This window comes from Euprymna scolopes, chromosome 4 (assembly GCF_053919585.1).
Source record: "Euprymna scolopes isolate OS-2025 chromosome 4, ASM5391958v1, whole genome shotgun sequence".
NCBI classification, from domain to species: Eukaryota; Metazoa; Mollusca; class Cephalopoda; order Sepiida; family Sepiolidae; genus Euprymna; species Euprymna scolopes.
Genome location: NC_136485.1, coordinates 104,617,181 through 104,641,951, shown reverse-complemented (window position 1 = coordinate 104,641,951; position 24,771 = coordinate 104,617,181).

The window sequence follows — 24,771 nt, the reverse complement described above, 5'->3', positions numbered from 1 at the left end:
AAGTTCAAAGATTTTACCTGTGAGAACTCTACCAAAGTCCTCCGACAATTTTGGGTATAAACAATATAAATTTTAGATATAGGTTCCTTGAATATGGATCTAACTTAATAACTTTATTTGAGCCCCAAACAGTAAATGTTAAAAGTTAATAATTGGGGTCAAAGTTAAAAAAAATGACCTCTGCGGTCTCTACCAAATTACTCAGACAATTTCTGGTCTAAACATTTGAAATCTTACAAGAAGGGTTATCACAGATAGGGTAAGCATTTTAGTCGGTTTGATTCGAACATTTTAGTTACTAATATATAAATGTATTTATGTATGCACGTTTGCATGTCTGCCTAAAACTTTCGACCTAGGCGACGGATTTTACCAAGATCAGTACCGTTTTGAAGTTCGACACTTCAGACAGCAAATATCGAAAAATTGGCTTAAAACATAATATCTTCACCTTAAACTGGGCACTTTTCTACAGGGAGGGGTCTCCTTTTTCGCTGATATTTTGGAAAGTCACCTCTCCTTTCGATTGTCTAGCCTTAATTAAAACGTATGTCACTTCCGGTTTGGCGGTCCTCGTAACAGCAAAGATGTTTTTTCCAGTTCTTTTCCTCCTTCGCGTTACGGGTTCGAGCCATCCTTCCTACTACCACTTTTTTATTTTTTTGCTAAACACACACATCCAAACACCCGGGCAACGCCGGGCTGAAATGCTAGTATATATATATATATATATATATATATATATATATATATGTGCGCGCGCGTGTGTGTGTGTGTGTGTGTGTGTGTGTGTGTTGGCTCCTCCAAATCTATAATATAAATCTCACCTCTCTGTTTAAATGTATGTATGTATGTTTATATGTCTTCCTAAAACTTTCGACAGATGCGTCGGAACGTGACACAACCGGTATCGTTTTAAACCTTAAACTTTCACACGACAAATATCAAAATTTGGTCAGAAACATTAATTCCTTCACCGTGCGCGGGACAGTTTTCTACAAGAAGAGGTCTTCGATATTTATGAAAGTCAGCCTTTCTTTTCGATTGACTAACCTTAATTTAAACATTTGCTACTTCCGGTTTGAGGATGAGCGCAATGGCTAAGGCGTCCCCTTTTTTTACATGCTTTTCCTCAATCGCAGTCCGGGTTCGAGCTTGCCTGCCTACTACCACTTTTAAAAAAATTTAATCAACACAAACATCCAAACACTCGGGCAACGCCGGGCACCTAGGCTAGTAGTAGTAGTATATATATATATATATATATATATATATATATATATATATATATATATATATATATATATATATATAATATAAAGCTGAACGTCTGTGTGTGTGTCTGGTCACGAATACGCTCCTATATGGTTGACTATTATAGAAAACTGATAACATATAACGATAGATGTATCGAGACACAGGAATGGGTATGTTCGATCTGGCATAATAATGATACATTAAAATTGTGGGGTCTGGGTACGCGCCTGGTCCACAAAGTATGGAAATAAAAAATTAAAAAATTAAAAAAGTTTACAAGTGCTTTTATATAGATGTACATAATAATACTTCGATAAGTATGATTTAAGTTAAATAGGGATGTTTTTTTTTAATATAGATCCACAGAATATTGTGATAAGTGTTTCAGTGTGAACAGGTATGGTATAATAAATTATGAGGTTTATCTATTTTATTTTTACTTTGGTCATATTTTGCTTTGGTTTTGATACCCCCAAATTCGAAGCTATCTCTTTACAACCCTTCCTTTTCATAACCTATCATACTTTCATAAATCAGAGTCCATTTTTCTAATATAAACTTCACAGACATATATTAACAAGTGTTTGTTCATATTATTGAAGAGTTTTACTCTTCAGTCGGGAATCAGTGCAGTGTGTGCTCATTATCTGAGCATGTCGCACGAGGTACTGGTTATTTATTTGTTTCCCACCAAAGAAAATGTGACAAAATGTCGGTTTAATGTGAGAGATCATCCCTGAAAATGGATTCTGCTTCTTTAGTGGTAAGATTTTGTATTTGATTCGGGCGTACTATGGTTCACTGCGTGCTGTTTGAGATTAATTTTGTAAGTTTATTCTCCAGTTTTATAATATGGAGGGTGTATAATCCGCTAGAGAAAATAAATGCGTTTTAATATAATCCAGGATAATATGGCGTGAATGTTTCAATATTTAAATGTACTTTTGGGTAATATTTTTCTTGTATACATAAACAGAAAAGTGCCCCTGTTGTTGTGGGAGTTGGAAGCGATTAATATATTTTTTTATTTTCGCGTTTGTATTTAAAAATTTGATTTTCAATTTAAACATAATGATGGGAATAATGCAAATAGTATTCCAAAAAAATAGAGAGACAAAAAAGGAACAAACCAAGTTATGTATATTTATCAACGTTTCGTCTTTATTGCGAGCCTTCTTCTGGATGAATAAAATTAAGAAAATTAAACACCAGTACAAAAATTCGAAAACATATTTTTGATGTTATGAAATGTCTAAACTTGTTCTATTTAAGAAATGAAAACGTCGTTGGAAATTCAAAAAGCAGGGAGAGCATAAGGTCATAAAGATTTTATAACGTCATATTAAAATATGACGTTAATATATTTAAAAAGAGATGATGTAATTCATATTTTATTTGAAACACATATATAAATTTGTAAAAGAAATGCAATAAGTGTATTGATTATCTGTAATTTAGTGACTAATTACAAATATTAAATATTATATGTGGTGTGAGAGAATAAACATTGTCGGAAATCAAATTTTGTTCTTTTTATAGGAGTTTACTTATTAATAGATGTACATTATAGAAACCTTCGTAATTAAATTGTGCTTGAAGGTGCGATAAGCGCTGATTCAAGAAATCTTCGTCACGGTTTATCTTCTATATAATAAAATGAGTGCAGAAATTATCCTCTGGGCCAAAGTATCATAGACTTGCAAAAACAGATGCCACATACAAATTTAATACATCTAGGCAAATAGCCAGCCTCTTATGTAACTTTCGAACACCTTTGCAGTCATATTCAATTGTAACAATAAAATATTACATTATATCCTAAAAGCAACACATCATAATCACTTCTTTAGAGGAAGGGGTACCTATTTTTCTCACTAAATATTCTGCGCTACCACCGCCATCAGTCGACCCGGGATGAAGTCTACACGTTCTACATATTCAAGACTTACAAATTCTGTACCTGATTCATACAATCGAAAATATACTATTAACTTCCCCGTATTAGAACAAAAAGTAATAATATTTCCCTGGGAAAGTTCGCTGCCTCTGATTGGTTTCCCGTTAATTCTCTTATTCCAGAATTAGATCATTCAAAATTAATACGTGAAAACATTAAAATATGGCGTCGCTTGAACAAATACTGATTCGCACGGCATCAATTATAGTTAATAGACAATTATTTTTCAACATATAACACCAGCAAACGATTGTTCTCTCTTTTTACGTAACTAATGAGTGTTTACCTTCCCTGCTAAGACTAACACATACACAAACATACGTATCGTATCTCATCGTAAATGTAACTTCAATATTTTTCTTCCTTTTTTCATTTTCGTTCGTCAAAACAAACAACCTACCGTAATAAATTCATAAACTATACTAGTTTTATTTATTCCTTTTTATTAGCTACTGTCTTTTCGTTTTTTTTTTAGTTTTGTTTCTTTGTTTTAGCGAACACATATACTTTTGGTTTTGTTTGTATATGAACAGTTTGTTTGGTAATTTTTTACGACCAATTGCGGATTCGTTTAACCCCTAAGAACAAATGATAACGTACTTGTTTTTTTTTCTTTATTTGTTTAAGCAAATTTTGAAAAAGTATTCTTACGGCATAATCTAGCGTAGTATAAACAACCCCAACCTCCCGATGTAAAGAACGACTTCCGAGTTTAGGGGTGTTTATTCCGAAAGCTGTTCTTATGTATTCATCTTTCTTTGTTTTTTAATTTCTTTCTTCATTTGTGTTCATAAAAAACAACCTACCGTAATAAATTCATACACTTTACTTTTTTGTTTATTTTTAGGAAACACTTTTTTTCCGTTTTATTTTCTGGAGAACAAATATAATATTGTATCTGTATAAAAACATAGTCTTGTATTTTTTACGCCGTAACCCGGCGTCGTTTAACCCCTAACAACATATGATAATCCACGTTTTTGGCCTAATACGTTTAAACAGCCTTTGAAAACGTATTCTTACGGCATAACCCAGCGTAGTATAAAAAACTCCAACCTTCCTTCTGTTGTAAAGAAAAATAGAATATACAAAACCTCAGTTCACTGCAGCAGTGTCGTCCGTCGGTACTTTCCATAGATTCCTTTTCACGTCTGTCCCCATCTGCTCCAGTGGCCTTTTTTCTAAAAGACAGAGTCCTTCAACATCATGACGCTAGTTCGGCAAAGCACACCCCGAGACCGGCATTCCTACAATTTACGCCACACTCCCCCCTGATATCATCATCACAGAGAGAGCAGGGACGCAGTGACCTTTTTCTTTAGGTGCTTCTTCGGAGTGGGGGATCGGTGGCTTCGTCCTCGTCTGTGCTTTCGTCCTCGGTTTCAGGGTCGGTAAACCTAAGGCTGTTAATCTCAGGGTCGCTGTCCGACGAAGTCGGCGTAACCCAGAATGACGGTTCACTGGTCTCGGGTCCAGTTTCGCTCTTATCGCCGAGTAGCGGCTGCGCTTGTGATGTCGATCGAAGATCCTTGATGTGGCGGGGCATCCCGTCAAGCCGCACCGATTGCGGGCTGATCCTCAGTAACACGCCCGGTTCTGTAGCGTGTGGTGCACTTTCCACGGGGATTCTTAACCCAGATGACACCCCCTCTTTGATACTCTTTCTCGTCGCCTCAGGCTCGGGCAGTGAGCTGGTCTCCACGCCTCTCACCCTGACGTGGTACATGTGCAGTGCTTCAGCTGGCGCGGTAGAGGGTAAAATGTCGCCCTTAGGGGTGACGTTATACCAATAGACCGCCTTAGACACCGTAAACCCCTTCCTAGCTTCGATTGTATTGACGATCCTGTGGTTTCTCTCAATAATTCCATTCCCGCTAGGCACATGGGCGCACCGAAATAGCAGACGTATACCCCAGCCTCTGCGAACTGTTTGAACTGCTCGCTAACAAAGACGGTGCCATTGTATCTCAGAAGCGGAACCACGCTCGGGAAAGACACTTTCCAGCCCACGGACAACGCCAGAATGCAAATCTAAACGGTCCGCAATCGATGAGCGTCAAAAACTGCCCATTGCGAGCCTGTTTCAATTTCCTCTCACACTCAGTTTACCCTTCTTCCACAGAACGGGTGCTGGTTTGATCGACCGGCAGGTTTCACACCCCCTCACAATTTTCCCGTCCCTCTTTGACAAATAGGGGTAGACTAGCTTGGCGAAGTAAAAGGTTCGATTTACACCGGGGTGCCCGCTTTGGCGAGGGACATCAGCAACATGGCCCGGGCTAAGCCGACGCCAAACCGCGGCGCTATTTGCAGGTGCCGGTTCGTCCACTTCTTTTGGCATGTCCAGCCAACGGTGTGGCACTCTGGTCAGACTATCCGCACGATTCTGACAGGACTGCACCAGTGTCACATCTACGGCCAGGTTGAATTCCTTGATGATCTTGGTCATGGTAGCCAGTCGTCTCCATATTAGCATTTCGGCCGATGCCTTCGTTGCCAACCGTGATTTCCCACTCAAGGCATCGGTTACCCACCGATGCACGCACGTAGAGTCTGTGACGATGTGTAACACTCTGGTCTCCCACTGAAGCGCCAGATTTACCCTTTTGAGTGTAGCATAAAGCTCAGCCAGGTTAATGTGCCCGGCGTCATGTTCCGGCCAAAACCAGCAGGCATCTTCTACGATAAATCCGTCGGCCGCCAGAGCAACAACTAGGGCGAGTAAGCTGGCGTTCACCCAAACTGTAAACTAGCTTCCGTCGACGCAGCAGCTCCCTCACATGGTTTCGTCCTCGGTCACTCTAGCAACAGCTTCCACCAACATGCTTCGCAGGGCAGGATCGTGCACCTCATTGTCCCATCCCGTTGACATGGAAGCCGCACGTCGCTTTTTGGCCGCCACCGTCACCTAGAGCCACCCACACACGGGGAAGTGGCCCACTAATTTTCTGCAGACGGAAAAAAACGCTATGATGGATGGAACTTTCGCGATGTCACCACCTCTTCCCCAGCAGAGTCTGTCTGCGCTGCTGCTCACATGCAAGCCCGAAGCTCTCAAATGTTCTTTCAACGCCTGGGCTTGCATTCACGAAAATGTCGTCAATAAAAGACGACGTCGCCTGTCGCACGGCTTTGTTCTGACGCCGGATCGCCTGCATAATCGTTGTCATAATGTTCGGGGCCACGTTCAGGCCGAACCCCAGCCTGGTCAAACAATAGCGAGTCCCTTTGATCTCGACCGTCTGGAACGGCCACAGCGATTTCTCGACTCTTATCTACATGTAGGCTCTTCGCAGGTCCAGGATTGCCGTGTACGCCCCCTGCTGTCACCACCCCCTCAGTTTATGTGCGCAGATGTCAGCCCCCTCCCTGTGTGGGTGGACGAGTTCATTGAGTTCCCGCTAATCCATGATGGGTCGGATTTTCTATTTATTCTCTTGCCTGACGGATATCAGGGAAATCAGCTCCCTTGCTGGCCCAAGCTCATCCTCTGGGTAGAAACGAGCCAGCCATTTTCTATCCAAACCTAGAGTTCTGCTCGTACTGCCCCCTAAGCCACGCAGGAGGGGGATACTCCATCAGGCGATTCCGAAAGTACACTGGTGGCTGGTCGCCCGGCGATTTCCAGGACGTGGTCCACGTGTTTGTGCTCTTGTCGTATTTCGCGTGGAAGTCGGGTTCATCAAGTGATTGCCGCGCAGACCTGTTTCTCGCGTTGAAAAAAAACTCAAATCACCGGCGCCGTCCACGGTGATTCCACCCAGCTGTGTAATAGTGTCCATTCCAAGAAGAAGGTCGTATCCAAGAAGCTCCCTGTCGACCACCAACGCCTTCACATCCACCGCGGGGGGGGGGCATCGCCAACGCTTATATGGACAATGATCACCCCAAAACACACAAGCGAGCCTCCGCCAACGGTTAATACTGGGACCTTCTGTTTCATCCATGCGGTGCAGCATTTCTTGTGTATGAGGGGTTGGGTACATCCGGGGTCAACCAACGTTGAACGCCTACACCCATCAACTCGCACTGTCACTACAGGAAGCGCTTTGTTCAGTGTTGCTTTGGGGAGGGTGCTGGCGCCGTTGCTTCCTCCCCTTGCTCGTTTCCCGGATAATTTCATGCTACGTGACATAGCTTGTCGCATCGGTGACAACGTCCTCGTTTCCATGCTCCATAGTTCGGGATGCGCTTCGCACCGTTTCTGCAGTCTCTGGCGAAGTGATTAGGGCCGCCACATTTGTAGGACCGTGGGCTCTCTGTAAGCGATTCCACGGCGTCAACCGCTGCCGAGACCTGCTCCACATCGCCCGTTAGGATATTTCGGGGTCTAGCAAACAACTCGTCCAACCCAAGCTCATTGAGCTTCGACGACGCCCGCAACAGCCGAATGGCGTCATCCGAGAGCCCAGACAAAAAGGCGCATGTCAATATACGGTCGTTTGCACTGCCGAAGAGAGCAGCAAGCTTCTTCAGGTCGGCCAGGTAGACGTCCACAGTCTCCCCTGACCTAAGCCGGCGTTCAGAGAATTGCCTCCAGACAACAAAAGGGTCCGCACCGAATGCTCCGTACAAAACTTTTATATCTGCCCCATTGTCGCCTCATCTCCAAACTGCTGGTAAACTGCATAAGCCACCTTAGTGAGCCTCAATGGGATGACCATAACTGGATCCTTAATTTGGCACAACCGGCAAACGCGCTCGGACTTCTCCAGCTATTCAACCACCGAAGGATCAGCCGGAGACCCGTAAAACTCTGGTATCGGCTTCAGGTTGAATCTGCCCATGGTAAAAATGTACGTTGAAATAGCTTGTTGTTGCAAAGAAAAAAAAAGAGTACAAAAAACCTCAGGTCACTGCAGCAGCGTCGTCCGTCGGTACTTTCCGTAGACTCATTTTCACGTCTGTCCCCATCTGCTCCAGTGGCCTGTTTTTCTAAAATATAGTCCTCCAAATTTGCATATGTGCACGAGAGCGCACGAGATTCTGCGAGACTGTATTGTTATATAAGACCACAGGCGCCATCTTGGGCCCTTTTCAACACCATGATGCTGCGTCGGCAAAGCACACACTGACGCCGTTTAAGGAGTAACCCTGTCCTCCTACAATTTTCGCCACACTTTCTATGTTAAAAACGCCTTTTGAGGTTGAGGGTGTTTATTCCGAAAAGCGCTTTTATTCTTTTTCTTTCTTTCTTTCTTTGTGTTTATCAAAACAAATAACCTACTGCAATAAATTCATAAACTTTACTGTTTTTATTTATTTCTTTTATCGGCAATGTTTTTTTTTTCGTTTTTTTATATAAAAATGTTGTTTCTTTTAATTAGTGAACAAAAATACATTTTGTTTGTTTTGTATATGGAAAGTTTGTTTTGTGTTTTGTTACGAATAAACCCGTCCTCGTTTAGCATCTTAAAGATAATTTTTGGCCTAATACATTTAAACATCCTTTAAAAAGTATTTTTGCGATATAATCCAGTTTAGTATAAACACCCCCAAACCCCCATGCTAAGAACGGCTTTCAGAATAAACCCCCCCTTACCACCCCCATCTTAAGAACTACTGCCAAGGTTGGGGGGTATCTATGCCGAAACCCGTTCTTATCATGGGGAGGTTGGGGTGTTTAAATTACGCTGGGTTAGATGGTAACATCGTACCCTCTTTACTTTTTTTTCTGCCATTTTTTTGCCCGTATGCTCACTCGCATCTCTCTTTGCTCACTCGGTATAATCCGGTGACTTTTGTGGTTCAACGTGGTTGCCTAGCGAGATTCACGGAAAAATGGGATTTAAACTTCAGAAGTACGCATTAATTAATTTATTAGGATATAAAACTTTCTCTTCTCATTCTGATCGTCTACAAGCGGAGGACAATTCTTGCACAAACTTATATGCTGCAGTTTGATGAATAATGTTAATTTATTTTTTATTTATATATTCATACTTTTCCTCTTTTGATATTCATTGTATACTTTTTAGTCTTATGTGTTTACTGAAGCGCAATGAAATAATCATGTGATTATTTAGGACCCATTACTAATGTGAGAGGGGATAGCGTTTTGTAACTATTGCATACATTTACTTAAAAAATTAATAACAGATGCTGTACAAACACACTTCTCTACAGGACGCAATAATGCTAAAATATGCAAATGCAATCACTCAAACACAGAAATTAAACTACTGATAACTTTTAAATTACCATAACGTTACATAAATACTGGCAACCTATTTTGAACAATTAAGCATGTTAACAAACATGCATAAGTAAAAACAAAATATACATGACGTCTTTTTACACTCGATAATCGCACAAACATAAAATTACATTAACTTCTACACATGATTCTATTCTGCTAAAAAACATATCTCTTGAAGTCTTGATAATCGCTCCAAATTATTAACATTAAACACTGGAATCCTTTAAATTTTGCTACGGTGAGCTCTAACAAAAGTTTTCAGAAATATTGGTATTTTAACACGCATTCCTAAGCACATCGAACTAACATATAATGTAATCAAGTACATATTGTTCTCTCCTTGCTAGAACGGAACGTTCTCAAAATGTGGGTCGAAAATATAAATATGCACAAAATACCAACACACCGCTACCCCAACCTCAACACGGCCCTAAAACATCTTTTGCAAGTACTACCATTTAATTTACGATTACGTTGCGATTATCAAAACTTAAATTATGCTGTATTTGTTCTTTTATTTTTTCATTTTTTATTCCTGTTGACGATTAAATTAAATTTTATATTCTTCACCGATTATCTAGATTACGAACCTGTGACTTCTAATGTCAACACTTAGAACTGATTAAACACTTTCAACTAAGTTAAAACACAAAAATATGCAGGTAGGTTTCAACGTATATCTTATTCGCTACGAAAAAACTTATTTGTTATATCTCTGTTACTTTACCACTGTTACTTTCTGTGGAGTATAATTAATAATTTAGAAAATATGCTAGAGCTACTTTTAGAAAAAGATGCGTGCAGTATACCGAGAAGGAAAACGCCGGCTGGTTTGAAAAATGCTGTCATCGCTAAGAAGGCAGTTATCTACCTCTGTTTTCACTTAATCTAAAGAGTTATTGAATGTTTTCTCTATAATCAGCCAGTGCCTGCAGGGTATCGCCCCAAACCAACACTAATCGCCAGTAACCAACAATGCTGACTATCACAGACAGTGTCTTCCATTAGCTGCTACTGGAAAAAATGCCCGACAGTGGAAGATAGATTATCACACATTGGCTACGGTCGCCAACTTCCGATATTTTCCAAGGAACGGCGGTGGCAACCAATAACAACTGTAGTTTAATTTGTTTTCTATGTGGGCCTTTTAACGATTCTGTTCTGGATCTGCCATGCTTCCACCGGGCAATGCCGGTTTACGGGTTCTGTTAGTTTTAAATAAATTTAAGTATTTTTGCTTGTTTGAAGTCAAAAGTATTCTTATGCTGCAATAAATGAGAAAAGAATACTTGTTATATCTTCTGTGTTCATTTAGTTTTCTCTAATATATATGGGGTTTCACCAACGTATGGCAATTCTGGCAAGGACCAGTGTATATATCTGGATTTAAACTTGTTTTTTTTTACATGTTTTCTTGTTTTTAGTGCTTGTTTCATAGTTTTTGATATAGTTTGTATGATGTGAATTCCTAATCTGTCTAGTGTGTTGCAAATTATTGTATTATTCGTGTGTAGGTAAACGAAAATGTTTGTTTATGAGAGAAATGTCTGGTGTATATGATTTTTGTCATATTTATCCTGGAAAACAGTTGTGTGGACTTTTTCTTTGCATTTGATATACAATATTAGGATATTGCAAGATCTTCAAAGTATGTGTGTGGTGTCACAAACAGACAACACCTAGGCTTCGTAAATATTCACCCATTTCGTACTGACTCTTTAATTATCTGGCGAGCACTAGTGCGTTAACGAGATTAAGCCGTGTATGTACACACACACACACACACACACACACACACACACACACATATATATATATATATATATATATATATATATATATATATATATATAAGTAAATAGTAGTGTGCTTGAAACATTGCTGGTAAAAGAATATACGGAAGTTTAAAAAGCCAAAACCAATGCGGAAAGGACCGGATTCACAAGAGTAAAGAAAAAAAAATCAAACAAACAAATAGACGAGTATGTTCAAGTGGAGAACTGTGTAACTGTTTATCAATCTATCATTCCTCGCCTCGTTATATAATTAATTTGTAATCAAGTTGTTGGTATGTCTGGTGTATATAAAGTCCGTTGGTGGAATGGAATTTTGATTAATTTCGGGAGAAAATACCTCCCTATTTCAAAAAGAAAACAAAAGTATATTCAAGATGGCGAAAGAGTGAGTCAACATGTACTACGTTACGCCGATAAGTCGATAATGTTTCCACTGGTAGAGGTGAGATGAGCACCGTGGTGAACTGAATATCTAAGCAGACCAACAACATTGGTGTGCCAAGTTCCAATGCATTTGTTTCCGTAGAATCACTTACACTTTCGAAGATTGCAACTTCCACATGATTATTTCTCATTCGTGATACAATCGGAGAAACAAATGGCAATAGCAGAATCCAAGATTCATAGCGATGTGATTCATACGATTTGAATTATTTTTCTTTTCGTAGAAATTTGGGTCATGCTTGCACTTCTCAGATTCTTCGTTAAATTCTACATGATAAGCTTTGGTGGAAATACGCATTTTCTAGCGGTTGGGTATGTTAATTTACACCTTTCCTATTTTACTATTTCACTATGAAAATCAGTGCCGTGGGAAATGGAAGAGGAACGCTATTCCAAACCTCACTGCATCAAGTGTTGATTCTGTTTAAAAGAAAGAACTTTCTCATTTCACTTCACACTCTTTCATAACAATCTCTGTGTTTTAATATAGTGATTCTAAAAGATCGAATAGATATCCCAAATGGCAGTCATAAAATCACCTGAGAATTTTCTGTTTCTACGTTGCTCTGAATAATCTTAAGCAGGGAAAATATGTCAAAAGCGCTTTTCGTAATAGGACCGTGCACACAGTTTGGCTGGGTGGAACGAATAGAGATATCTTCGAAGTATATGTTTGCCTTCCCACCCTTCTCATGCGTACACAATTCAACCGTAACTTTGGGTTTTTGTCCGATTCGCTTTTTTGCAAACAAAACTCTTTTATAAATCAACATGGGTGTTCGAATGATTTTTTCTCGGCGATGTATAATGGTGATTACATTCATCTGGACATGGGTCTATAAAATACTTGCGGCTTTTTTCTAATGTAACTATTGGATAGGTCCACCCTACTTTTTATTAGTAACTTAGGAATAAAAAATGATTCTATACGTCCGTATTTTAATATTGTAGTTGCTATTCTTGATGAATCCGGTTTTATGCACTGAATATTTACCCTATGGGATAGGAACCCGAAATCTCAATAAATGTACCATTACAATATGAAAAATGAATACCCATCAATGGTCTAAAAGTAGTTTTTTTTTTTTAAAAATGTTTATAACATGAAATCTTTCTTATAAATATACATGCGAGGATTCTTACAACTCCTGAAATAGTTTTGCTTTTCACCATATTCTGATCTAGAGTACAGGCGATTTCTACCAGAATTTCTTCCTAACTCTTAACACACAATAACTTGATATACAAAAGAAAACTAACACCAATTTAGTTGATATCTATTGACAACTAATATCGAAACATCACATATTAGAAAACCTATATTTAATAAAATTCACTTAGTATTAACCCTTCTCGGATATTAAATACGGTTTTATAATTCCAGTGTCACGTTTCTGTATTGCTCAGACAATAGGCAACACCCCGAACACACACAAAAGACCGGCGTTTTATTGCGCATCAGCGTCACTCAAAAATACGCTAAAACTCCATGATCAAGGCATTTTGGTTATCTTGTCTTGACCAAAATTTCAATCCAGCTTTTCTCTAGTTCATTTTTTTCTAAGGATCTATATAATGCGTTAGTGCTGCTCTGCACACGTTTTCAAGAATAATAGAAACTTCCTCTAATCACCATCATGTAAGCATATAACACGTCCATCTACTGTGAGATTAAATACAAAACAAATGATGAATATCACACACACACACACACACATATATATATATATATGTATATTATATTAACAAGTGTCTCTTTACATATATACCTGCGTTCTTTTTTAAATCTGAAACAGAAATAATATTTATACTTAAAGCTTTATGTAAAAATAAGAAAAGTTTAACAAATTTATGAATACATTAATCATTGTTGGATCATAAATAACCTGGAATATGTTAAGCACATGCATTTTATATAATAAATACTTAATATATGAATGCATTTTTTCTTCTTTTTAACAAAAACACTGAAATTGTTCATATTTACGGTAAAGATTATCTCTCTGTTATAGTGTTTGACTTTATTCCGTCACTGTATGATTTCGGTTGTATTCCAATAATTATGACTTGTTAATAAAATTATCAATACAAATTAGAAGAGAAGCAAAGTAGAGAAGCAACCTCTGTCAAAACATTCCTTCTCTAGTTCTGTTAATTCCTTCCTACCTGTGTTATTTATGATCAAAACGCTTGTTTCCTACATATTTTATGTACCCTTTTTCTTATTAAACTAAAACATTATTTTTCAGCTTTATAATTATGTTGATATGAAGCATATTTCTTTTTAGACACAAAATTTTGTATCATTTTTCATTTACTTATACCGTTTACGTTTTCACCTGTACCATTTTTCTGCCTATTTATACTACATCTGTTTGGTCTCTTTGTTCACAATGTCTATTGTTACTGTTTCTTATTAGTTTGTTTATGTAGGCTTCTTATACGGCTGTCAGTGACGATAGTTCATCATCTTTCATATATTCTGCAACTTATTGCTTATCCACATACAGACATATATAAATATTTTTAAATGACATAGGCAGAAACCTATTATATATATATATATATATATATATATATATATATATATATATATACCAAGTTCAAGGTATTCAGGGGATAAAACTCATTAATTAAAACGAGTATTAAATGTGCTGAATAAAAAAGAGCAAAATATAATATTTTTTATTTATATAGACAAGTATTACATAGTCGCTATAGTGAACATGCTAATGTTTCGAGGCAATTGGTTTATTACAAAACCAAAAGTTCTTCGTCAAACGATAGAAATAAAAAGTGCATCTGCTATTCAAAGCAGCTTGTTCTTAAATAAAAAAAGTTATACATAATTTTTATTTATAAAAATACAATATTAAATCGTCAACATGAAGTGGGAGGTGTAATATTAATGACTCAAGAATATGCGATATGGAGAAATGGGGGTGTCAAGGCTTAATAATGGAAGAGGGAAGGGTAGAAAGAGATAAAAACGGAAAAGAAAGTGACAACTAAAAAGAAGAAGGAAAATGAGAAAGAAGAAAGAAAAAGACAAGAAAAAGAAAAGAAAAATGAATAAACCGAAAGACAGAAGAGATCAGTAAAATTACATTACAGTACGATAAGAAAAGAGAAGGAGTGAAACCGAAATGTCAAGTTTGCAAGCGTTTAGAATAACATGTCAACGAAAAAAGACGACGTAAAAAGGGGGGATCGATGATGATCAGCCAGCTTAAAGGATTTGCAGCTAGCAGGACAAATACATATATATACGCACAGATGTGTGTAAAGAAATAATAAAATAAAAACTGAAACGACTTTATATAAAAGTAAATAAACTGTGATCTCTCAAGCACACATGTATTTATATCAAAATAAATAAAATAATTTTAAATTTTAAATTAAAATTTCCAATAAAGAAAATTGAAAATATAATAATAATAATAATAATAATAATAATAATAATAATAATACTACTACTACTACTACTACTACTACTACTACTAATAATAATAATAATGGCAGCAAAAACACGAAAAAAACAGAAAACAGAGAGACAAATAATAAAACAAGAAAAGAAAAATGGGAAGAGAAACAACTACACGGAAGATTCGCAATGCTAACAAAAAACGAGTATAACGAAAACACCTGAGCATGGATGCGAAAAGGACACGTAAACCGAGAAACTGAAACTCCAATAACTGCAGCACAAGATAACTGCATAAGAACCAACTACATCAAAACAAAGATTAACAAAACACAAGAATTGTGCAAAAACTTCACCTCGAACGCACAGACAAATGGTATAAGCAAAAGCCAGCAACAGTAAGTAAAAACAATAATCACACCATCCTATGAGACATGGGCATACAAACGGACAAATCCACCCAAGCAAGAAGACCGGATATTGTAATAATTAACAAGAAAGAAAAGTTCTGCCAAATCTTAGAGTTGCTGTTCCAGCTGACCACAGGATATATATCAAAGAAAAGGAAAAGCAGTAAATACACCGAGCTGAGCATTGAGCTGAAAGGGATATGGATGAAAAAAAAATCAAGATAATACCTATAATAGTAGGAGCATTAGGAACAATTCTGAAAAACTTAAAAATACAATGGGAGAAATTGGAATCAAAGGAATGGCTGAAAGATACAACGAATAACAACAATGAAAACAGCTGAACTATTAAGGAAATTTCTTGAATGCGGAGACTAATACAAATAAGCCACATGCACCGATTACACAAGCTACTGCAGAGACAAAAAATGAAGAAGCGTTACGTGGAACCAAGAACATTGAAGATACATATCCATGTTCTCTATCCAGTCCCACATCCCCTCTCATTATCCAAGCATCCCCCTCAATAAAAAATGAAGCCAAATAGTCGAGAAGGGTCAAGCAAGATGGGAAGACTGAGGAGATAGCACTGACCAGACCTCCGCTGATTAAGTGTGAAGAGAACTAGGACCTTGGAAAGGCCACTCAAATTCCAGTGGAGATCAATGGCTGCTGCCAGCGAGAAGTCAATGGTAAGCGGTTGTTGCGATAATGCAAATTTATTTGCACATGATATCAAGAGGTAGAGAGTACGGGGAAACTGGGCAGACTTATTGTCACCCAGCTGTCAGGGAATACAACAGGTTGTTTTTAAGGATATATCCTTTATGAACTGTGTGAAAGCTCCTTATGAGATAATAATAAAAACAATAATAAATTATTATTATTATTATTATTATTATTATTATTATTATTAATAATAATAATAATAATAATAAAAATAATAATAATAATAATAATGATAGTGATGATAATAATAATGATAAGAATAATAACAAAAATGATAAAAGTATTGATAATAATATAATAATAATAATAATAATAATACGACTACTACTAATAAAAATTATAATAATGAATCTAACAAAAATGATAAGACCAATAATAATAATGATGATAACGCTAATAAAAGTAATATTCATAATCATAATGATGAAATTTTACCTAGTTTTCGTAAAAATTACTTTTAACTATAAATAGCCTTCTACTCAAAATATTTTCGTATTTTTTTAATGTATATATATATATTAATATTTTCGACATGACAATTAACTACGCAATGTTGTTTTTTGCTTAATACGACATATTTAAAAATGGATTTGCCGATTGTATCTTAACATCACAAAATATATAAAAGTAAACAAACATATTTTTTGGAAAAAAATAAACTAGTTTACGGATCTTCTTATTTAAAAGCTTCGTTCTTATGTGTTTGTAATTTTAAATGTTTTGTGTTAATGTTAAATGATTTGTGTGGGTTTTAGTATCCCAAATTCTCGTATAAATATATGAATGTATCTCTTAGTAAAATAGAGTTATCCTCCTCAGGCCAGTGACAAATTATCTTAAAGCTCCCCAAAAATAATTAACTTAAAAAAGAATTTGTTTTCTTCGTTTTGTTTTAATATATAAAATAAAATAGATAAAGAAACAAGATAATTCTTAAACAGCGATAATAGTCAATTTGTATTCCATTTGTAGGGCGTATAAAGGAATGTATTTGTTAAATTTTACATAAAAATTAAAAGCTTAAAATAAATTTTATATAAAAAAACGTTAGCACATACATGAAAATTGTACTCCAATATTTCATCTGTAAATTTTACGGGTCCTGTGGTGATTTTTTTTATGAAAAGTATCGTTTGAACCGAAAGCTAAAACCGCCATCTTGTTTCAATTTTTTGTTGGTTAACGAGATTACTTTTATCCAATGGGAATGACATGCGTTTTCCTCATCCAATCAGAAAGTGGATAGACTTAAACTTATAACGACACCAATTTTTATTTGAGCATTTAATATTGGAATATTCCATTTTCAATCTAAGTTATGGTCAGAATGATAACACTCGAAGTGACTTACGGTAATACTATATACATAATACTATTTGCTCTAAAATGAAAAATATGAATTCCGCATGAATTAAAATATCATATTTAATACGTATATTACAACTGGGCAACGCAAGACGGCCTGTTACTACACTTATTTAAGAACACACACAACCAAGGGCACATATTAAAACAAACACATCATTGCACAAATATAAATACGCGTATAAACGCAAACGACCATACACATTTAAATATATTTATGTAAACAAGGATATACTTATTTATTCACATGAGCGTATACACCTAAGAAACACACATACACACGGAAAAACCTGGAATGCCGAGTAAACACTGTTCTCGTGATGTAAGGTCTCTTCGTACCAAAATTTGCCAGACCAACCTTACATGAGGTTACTTCACTCTTAAGAAATACGCAAATAAACATACGATTCGAAGCCTAAATAAAATCACCTCAGCACAGCTCATACAAGAAACGGTGCATCTTCTGCCGATAATGTTACCTCAAGTAACAGCACAAAGCTGAATACATCTTTCAGAGGAGATCATTTTTTATAATCCTATGAAATAAATAGGCATCATGAAAGACCAAATGTTAACCTTGGGGAAGGCCAATTGTATTCTGTGCATGTCGAATAAAGGAAAATAACACAAAAAAAGTGAAATACGCGTTCACACACAGAAAAAAATCATATGGAAGCATTAAATGACATTGTGTTTATTCATAATTTAGGGACCATTGTATACACTCTCATAAGTTTTGAACAAATAACTGACAATTGCCTTTATTTCTGCAGTCTAACGTTCTATCCGTTCGTTCTGTCCACACACACACACACACACACACACACACACACACACACATATATATATATATGTGTGTGTGTGTAAGATTTAAGCAAGCATATACACCCGAACGGTCCACAAAATATTATCAGTTACATATATATATATATATATATATATATATATATATATATATATATATATATTCTCAAACCAATAAAAGAAAACACACACACACACTACCCTAAAGGAAAAGAAAAACACAGGCAGAAAGAGAGAGTGAGAGAGAGAAACACAACACAGGAGTGACCACAGACAAGGTCGGCGGCCTCGACACAGCCCAATAAAAGAGTAATAAAAATTGAATATTCCTATGAATAATAGACACTTACACGCTTCAACCCCTTGGAAACACTTCAAATGAACTAGGAAAATGCTATTTTTACATCTCCAACACATTTGAAAATAATTTCTGACGAGGACGCTTCATAGAACGTCTGAAACGCGTTAAAAACGATTTCAATGATTTAAAAACATTCTTACAATGATCCAAACATAATTCTCAATGAAAAACCAATATATATATATATATATATATATATATATATATATATATATATATATACAGACACACAGACACATATATATATATATATATATATATATATATATATATATATATATATATATATAAGTAAATTCTTGGTACAGCAAAATGGAAGGAGAAATTTCAGAGGAAACATAATTTAATTTAAATACCAAAAAAAAAAAAAAAAAAAAAAAACGGGCAGGTGAAATTATTAAAATTTCCTTAAGGCCTTATCGTCTGACCCTCTAAGAGGAAACGTCAGAATGATAAATTAAAAACTAAGAAACGAATGAGGGAATTTGGTTTCAGTTGGATAAATATCTCCAACTGATGTTTCAAAATCTCTAGCCTTTTTAGACAAAAGATTTTGAAACATCACTTGGAGATATTTATTGATTTAAAACCACCTGAACAGTGAGATTTTTTTTTCTCACTGGTCTTCCAACTGAAACCAAATTCTCTTCTTTCCTCACTCGTTTCTTAGTTTTTAATTAATCATTCTGACGTTTCCTCTTAGAGGGTCAGACGATAAGGCCTTAAGGAAATTTTAATAATTTCACCTGCCCGTTTTTTTTTGTTTTTTTTTTGGTATTTAAATTAAATTATGTTTCCTCCGAAATATATATATATATATATATATATATATATATATATATATATATATATTCGTCAGCCACGTAACACTCGCTTCCTTAATTTTGTCCTTTTGGCCTCATATTCCTTGAGTGATTCTGACAAACAGGGAAAGATATCTGTTTTCCAGGTCTGAATTAAATTTATCACTTATCGCTGGCAACTTGTAAAACTTGAAGTATTTTTAGCTTATTACACCAAGTAGTTTAATGCATCTTTATAATGATTTTCATATATATATATATATATATATATATATATATATATATATATATATAACAGAAAAGATTAGACACTAAGCTAAATATTATTCATAAGATTAGTATATGATTATCTATATTAACAGGTAAGAATAGTGATGATATAACTTGGAGTATCTCATTTAAGTTGCATCTATGAGCATTGAAGCATGTCACGAACCAAAGGAGCATAAGATCTATCAGAATTTTCACGAAGCCGAATCGTGGGTCAATATATAGGTGGCCTTAGTCAACGCCAAATAGCAGGAAAACTTTCAATGCCCTTCTTACTGTAATAGAGTGATCGTACACGGTACAAGAAGGTACAATAAGTGCACAAAACCTTATCCATATCGCTTCGGGTACTCTGAAAAAACCTTGCCTCTTGCGAAAAGAAATGTTGAAGATTATCTTCCGTGCAAAACGTTTGACATTGTCACAAAGACTGGTGTCAGTCCCAGAACAGTTGGCGCGTATCTTTACAAAAAAGGCATCTATGATAAAGCTCTGAGAAAGGAGCTTCTTCGTCGCTCTTCCGAAAAAAGATTGGGCTTGTGGGATGCTGGAGAGACCTATGAACAATGTCATTTTTACTGATGGGTCACGATTTTCATTATTTCCCGATCGTGGAAGTGTATTGTATGAAGCCTCTCTCTACAAAAGTTTAACTTAAAATACTGCAGCCAACGCTGCAACATAGGGGTTTCTATGCTATTGTCTGGGGTGCAACTTGGAGTGATGGTTGCTCAGATCTGGTGCAGTGCGGATAAAACATCAATTCTGCTAAATAAGTTTCCATATTACACAGATGACTCCTAAAAATAATCTCAAGTGATAAAGTGAACCCTATTTATGAAAGATTGATGAAAGGCGACACATCATTGATTAAGTAGAAATTGGGATGATTAAACTTCCATTGCTTAGTCAGTCCTCGGATATTCAATAGAAAATTTTAAAGATCATATTAGACCGGAACTATCGCCAAAAAAAAAGCCATCTTCTAAGCTTGGACTTTTAACGTTATTGCGTCACATATGGCAGGAAAATCCTCAAAATGAAAGCGTCAGCTGATCATTGTTATGCTTAGAATGGATCTTGCATTTAAAATAGAAAAGGAAATATCAACCAATTATAAAATTTGGGATCATCTACTTTTTATTTTGTTTTGTAAAATATGTTTATTGAATAAACTATTTCCATGCGTGTCTATTTTTCTGTCATGTCTGTATATATATATATATATATATATATATATATATATATATATAGTTTTATTAATATGTGATTCCTTGTTGTACTGAGCAAGCATCAGTTTAATGACATTTATTTTATCTTTATTTTTGTTACTTTTAGAACTTACTTTAAGACATCGAGTAGTTTTTACTTTGTAAAAATGCACTCACATACGAGCATAAAAACAGACTACATATATATATATATATATATATATATATATATATTTTATATAAAATTGGTTGAGAGATTTCAACGAGAGAAAAATGTATATTTTAATAAGAAAGGTCACAAACAATTGCTATGTATTTTTTTAACATTATTTTATTATTCCGTGTTTTGGTTTTTCATATAAAAAGGTATCATATTTAGATCATTGTAATAATATTTTGAAATCATTGAAATAGTATTTCACGCGTTTCAGACGTTCTGTGTAGCGTCCTCTTCAGAAAGTATTCAAAGTGTAAAATAATTAAAATATATTAAAATGTTTTCAGAATGTATAAAAGCATTTTCTTATTAGGGTAAGATTATGGTCATTCCTATCTTTTCTGTCCACTCTCTCTTCTCCTTTTTCCTATTTTTTATTTACTTTTATGTTTTTATTTTTATTTGTTTATTATTACTTGGGTGGAAGTGAGGGTCGCGTTGGTATTTGGTCAAGTGTGTGCATAGGGGAGTGTGTGTGTGTGCGTTTTTCTTTGTATTGCCTTGTAGAATGTATATGTATGTGATACAAGTTCGTTTGTAATGTGTGTGTGGTGGGGGCAGTTTCTCTGAAACAGGGGTAATCGGTAGAGATGTTTTCATTTACTTGTGATTTTGAATTTTTTAATTTTTAGATTTTAGTTTCTTTCTATTGTGATTTCGTTTTAATCTTAGTCGGATGGGCATTCATAATATTATGTTTGTTTAAATAAAAAGGCTTATTTATAAATAGACATAGGGGATGTTTGTTTGCCTCCCCATGTGAGTAGGGCCAGATGCAGGATGGCTTTTTAGTATGGGGAAAATCTCGCTCCACAGAAGGGAGGGGACACCTGGAAAGGCACAAGTATAAGAATGAGCATTATCTGTCACAAAGGTTTCTCCTCCACTGACTGAGGGTAGGAGAGATGGGCGCAGTGTTGAAACAGATACTACACTGTTGCTCTCGGTATATTTTAGAACTGTAGGTTTTGAGGTAAGTTGGTATTGTTTAATGTGTTATACTAGATGTAGGGGTGCTGTGCCTGTGTGTGGCTGTGTGTGTGTGTTTTCCCAACTGTATCGGTTCTGATTTAGGTGTGGAGGTGTACATGTGTATGAACGTGCGTGCGGGTGTGCTTTGAATTTCATTTGTTTGTGTGTTGATATTAAGCTCTGTTTAATTCAGGAGTGAATCTTGTTATGAATTTTTTTCCTGTGTAAGTAAATAAAAGTAGTTGCGTGTTTGGAAGATTGGCATTATTTTGAAGCTATTTTCACTGCATCTATGCACGTGTTTTGAAACATAGGGGTGTCTGTTATCTGCAATTTTAATGTTGCTCTTATGTAAGGCCTCTCTATTGCTGAGGTTTTTGGTGACGCCTATGTAAGATTTGCCGCACGCTGTGCATTTTAGTGCATACACTACATTTCTGGAGGTGCAGTTAAGGTCCTTTTTATTTTGAATGTTTATGTTGGATTTTTATTATTATGGCACAAACTCCACATCGCTGTTTATTGCATTTTGTGACTCCTTTTGTAGTGTATTGAAGGAGTTTAGAGGAGGTTAGGATGTGTTTTAGGTTTGGGGGTTGGCGTTTGCTTTTTATTATTTTTGTTGTTGTGAGTATGTTGTTTAGTTTATCGTTCTGGCTGAGAAGGTTAAGGTTTTTCGTTATCTGTGTAAATATTTCTGGGTTGTTTGTGTTGTGTGTGGAGACGTATGCTAGAATTTGGTCTTTGTTGTGTTTTTTGGGATGTCTTAGTTGGTCTACTGGGATTTTTCTGCCAGTTAAACACCTTTACATATTAGTGGTGGTGGATATCCTCTTTTCCGCAGGGTTATTTGCAGTTCATTTAGTCGAGTCGAACGGAGGTGTGTGTCTGTAACTATAGTGCAGACTCTACGTGCCAATGAGTAGGGTATCGATTTTAGATAGCTTTTGGGATGGTGGCTTTTGAAGTGGAGGTATTGTTGAGTATCTGTGAGTTTGTGGTAGATGTCTGTGATTATGTTGTTGTTTTGAATTGTTACTAGGATGTCTAGAAGGTAGTTCTGTGGTGCCCTGCTCTAGGAAGAAGTTTATTTTGGGGTGTAGGTTTTGTAGTATACTGTGGAGCTCTCTGATGTCGTCCATGCGGTTTTCCAGAGGATAAAGCATGTTATGTTGTCGTATCATAAAGGATATTAGTGTTTGTTGTGTCATCTCTAATAATGGATTAGAAGAGATGACGTGTTATATTATATATTTATATTGTATAATAAAGGGAATCGTGTGTGATTGACATGTATTTTCAGAACCTACCTCTGCTTCTTCGATGTTGGACCATCTGGAATTTCTCGTCCTGGAGGGAGACTTGATATCTGTTTTTTGGATGAAGATTCAATCACTCCAAGACAAGGAATTAGTTCTATAGTTTATTTCACTTTCCCAGATGTCCTGCAGACGGTGGAAATTGAAATCGGCCTGTGTGGGTTCTTCTTCTACACATGTCAGCGTTCGCCCCCCCCCCAGTGAAGAGGAGGAGACAACGGGAAGCCGTCCGTTGTCTTCTGAGTCCAAATCAAATCTCGACGATTCAGCTAACCTGATCACATGACTCGCACGCAATCCAATCAGCTGATCTTGACTTCCGATCGACGTGTCTACACTATAACTCACCTCTTCCTCTCTCTCTCTCTCTCTCTCTCTCTCTCTCTCTCTCTATTCCTTAACAAGCAGTCATCCAGGTATTTTTTCCAAGATTTTATGAAAAGTGTTGGTGACCTTTCTTATTTAAATATATATATATATATGAATATATATATATATATATATATATATATATATATATATATATATATATGTGTGTGTGTGTGTGTGTGTGTAGTCTGTTTATTATGCAAGATATATGTATGCATGTTATAGTGGAATCTGATGAAGTAGTCTATTTGAATTGGGATTCCACTGAAACTTGAATGCACAAATGTTGCCAATAATGTTATAAGATTATATACCAGCTCTGTCCTCTATTAAGTAATCTCTAATAAGCACGCGGCTTTCATTAGATGTACATCTAAGAAAATCAATCTATGCAACCATTATACATATATATATAATATATATAATATATATATATAATATATACGTGTGTGTGTGTGTGCATATGCATTTTTGTTATGGCCGTTTACATCGAATGGCGCCTTTGTGGAAAAAGGCTGGTTGAATATGCTTCAATTTGTGCTCATTTTTGCAATTAATACTTATGTGTCTAACTCTATATTAATCGCTAACCATGCATCGAATGGATCCTGTGTTCACTGCACTTTATCATAACAAAGGCCCATAAAAACCTTAGCCATATAGTTCCAGGACTTTCCAAAAAACACAAAAATAAATGTTATATTGTAGTGACAAATACCCATTGATTTCTAACTGTTATCGACCGGATACAACGATACTTAGTTCGCTGCATCTTACAGGGTGCCTTCAATAAGTTTTCATACCTTTCTGTACAGGCATTTAAAATTGTCGTTTTAAATTAATATGTTATTGCTATACATGTTA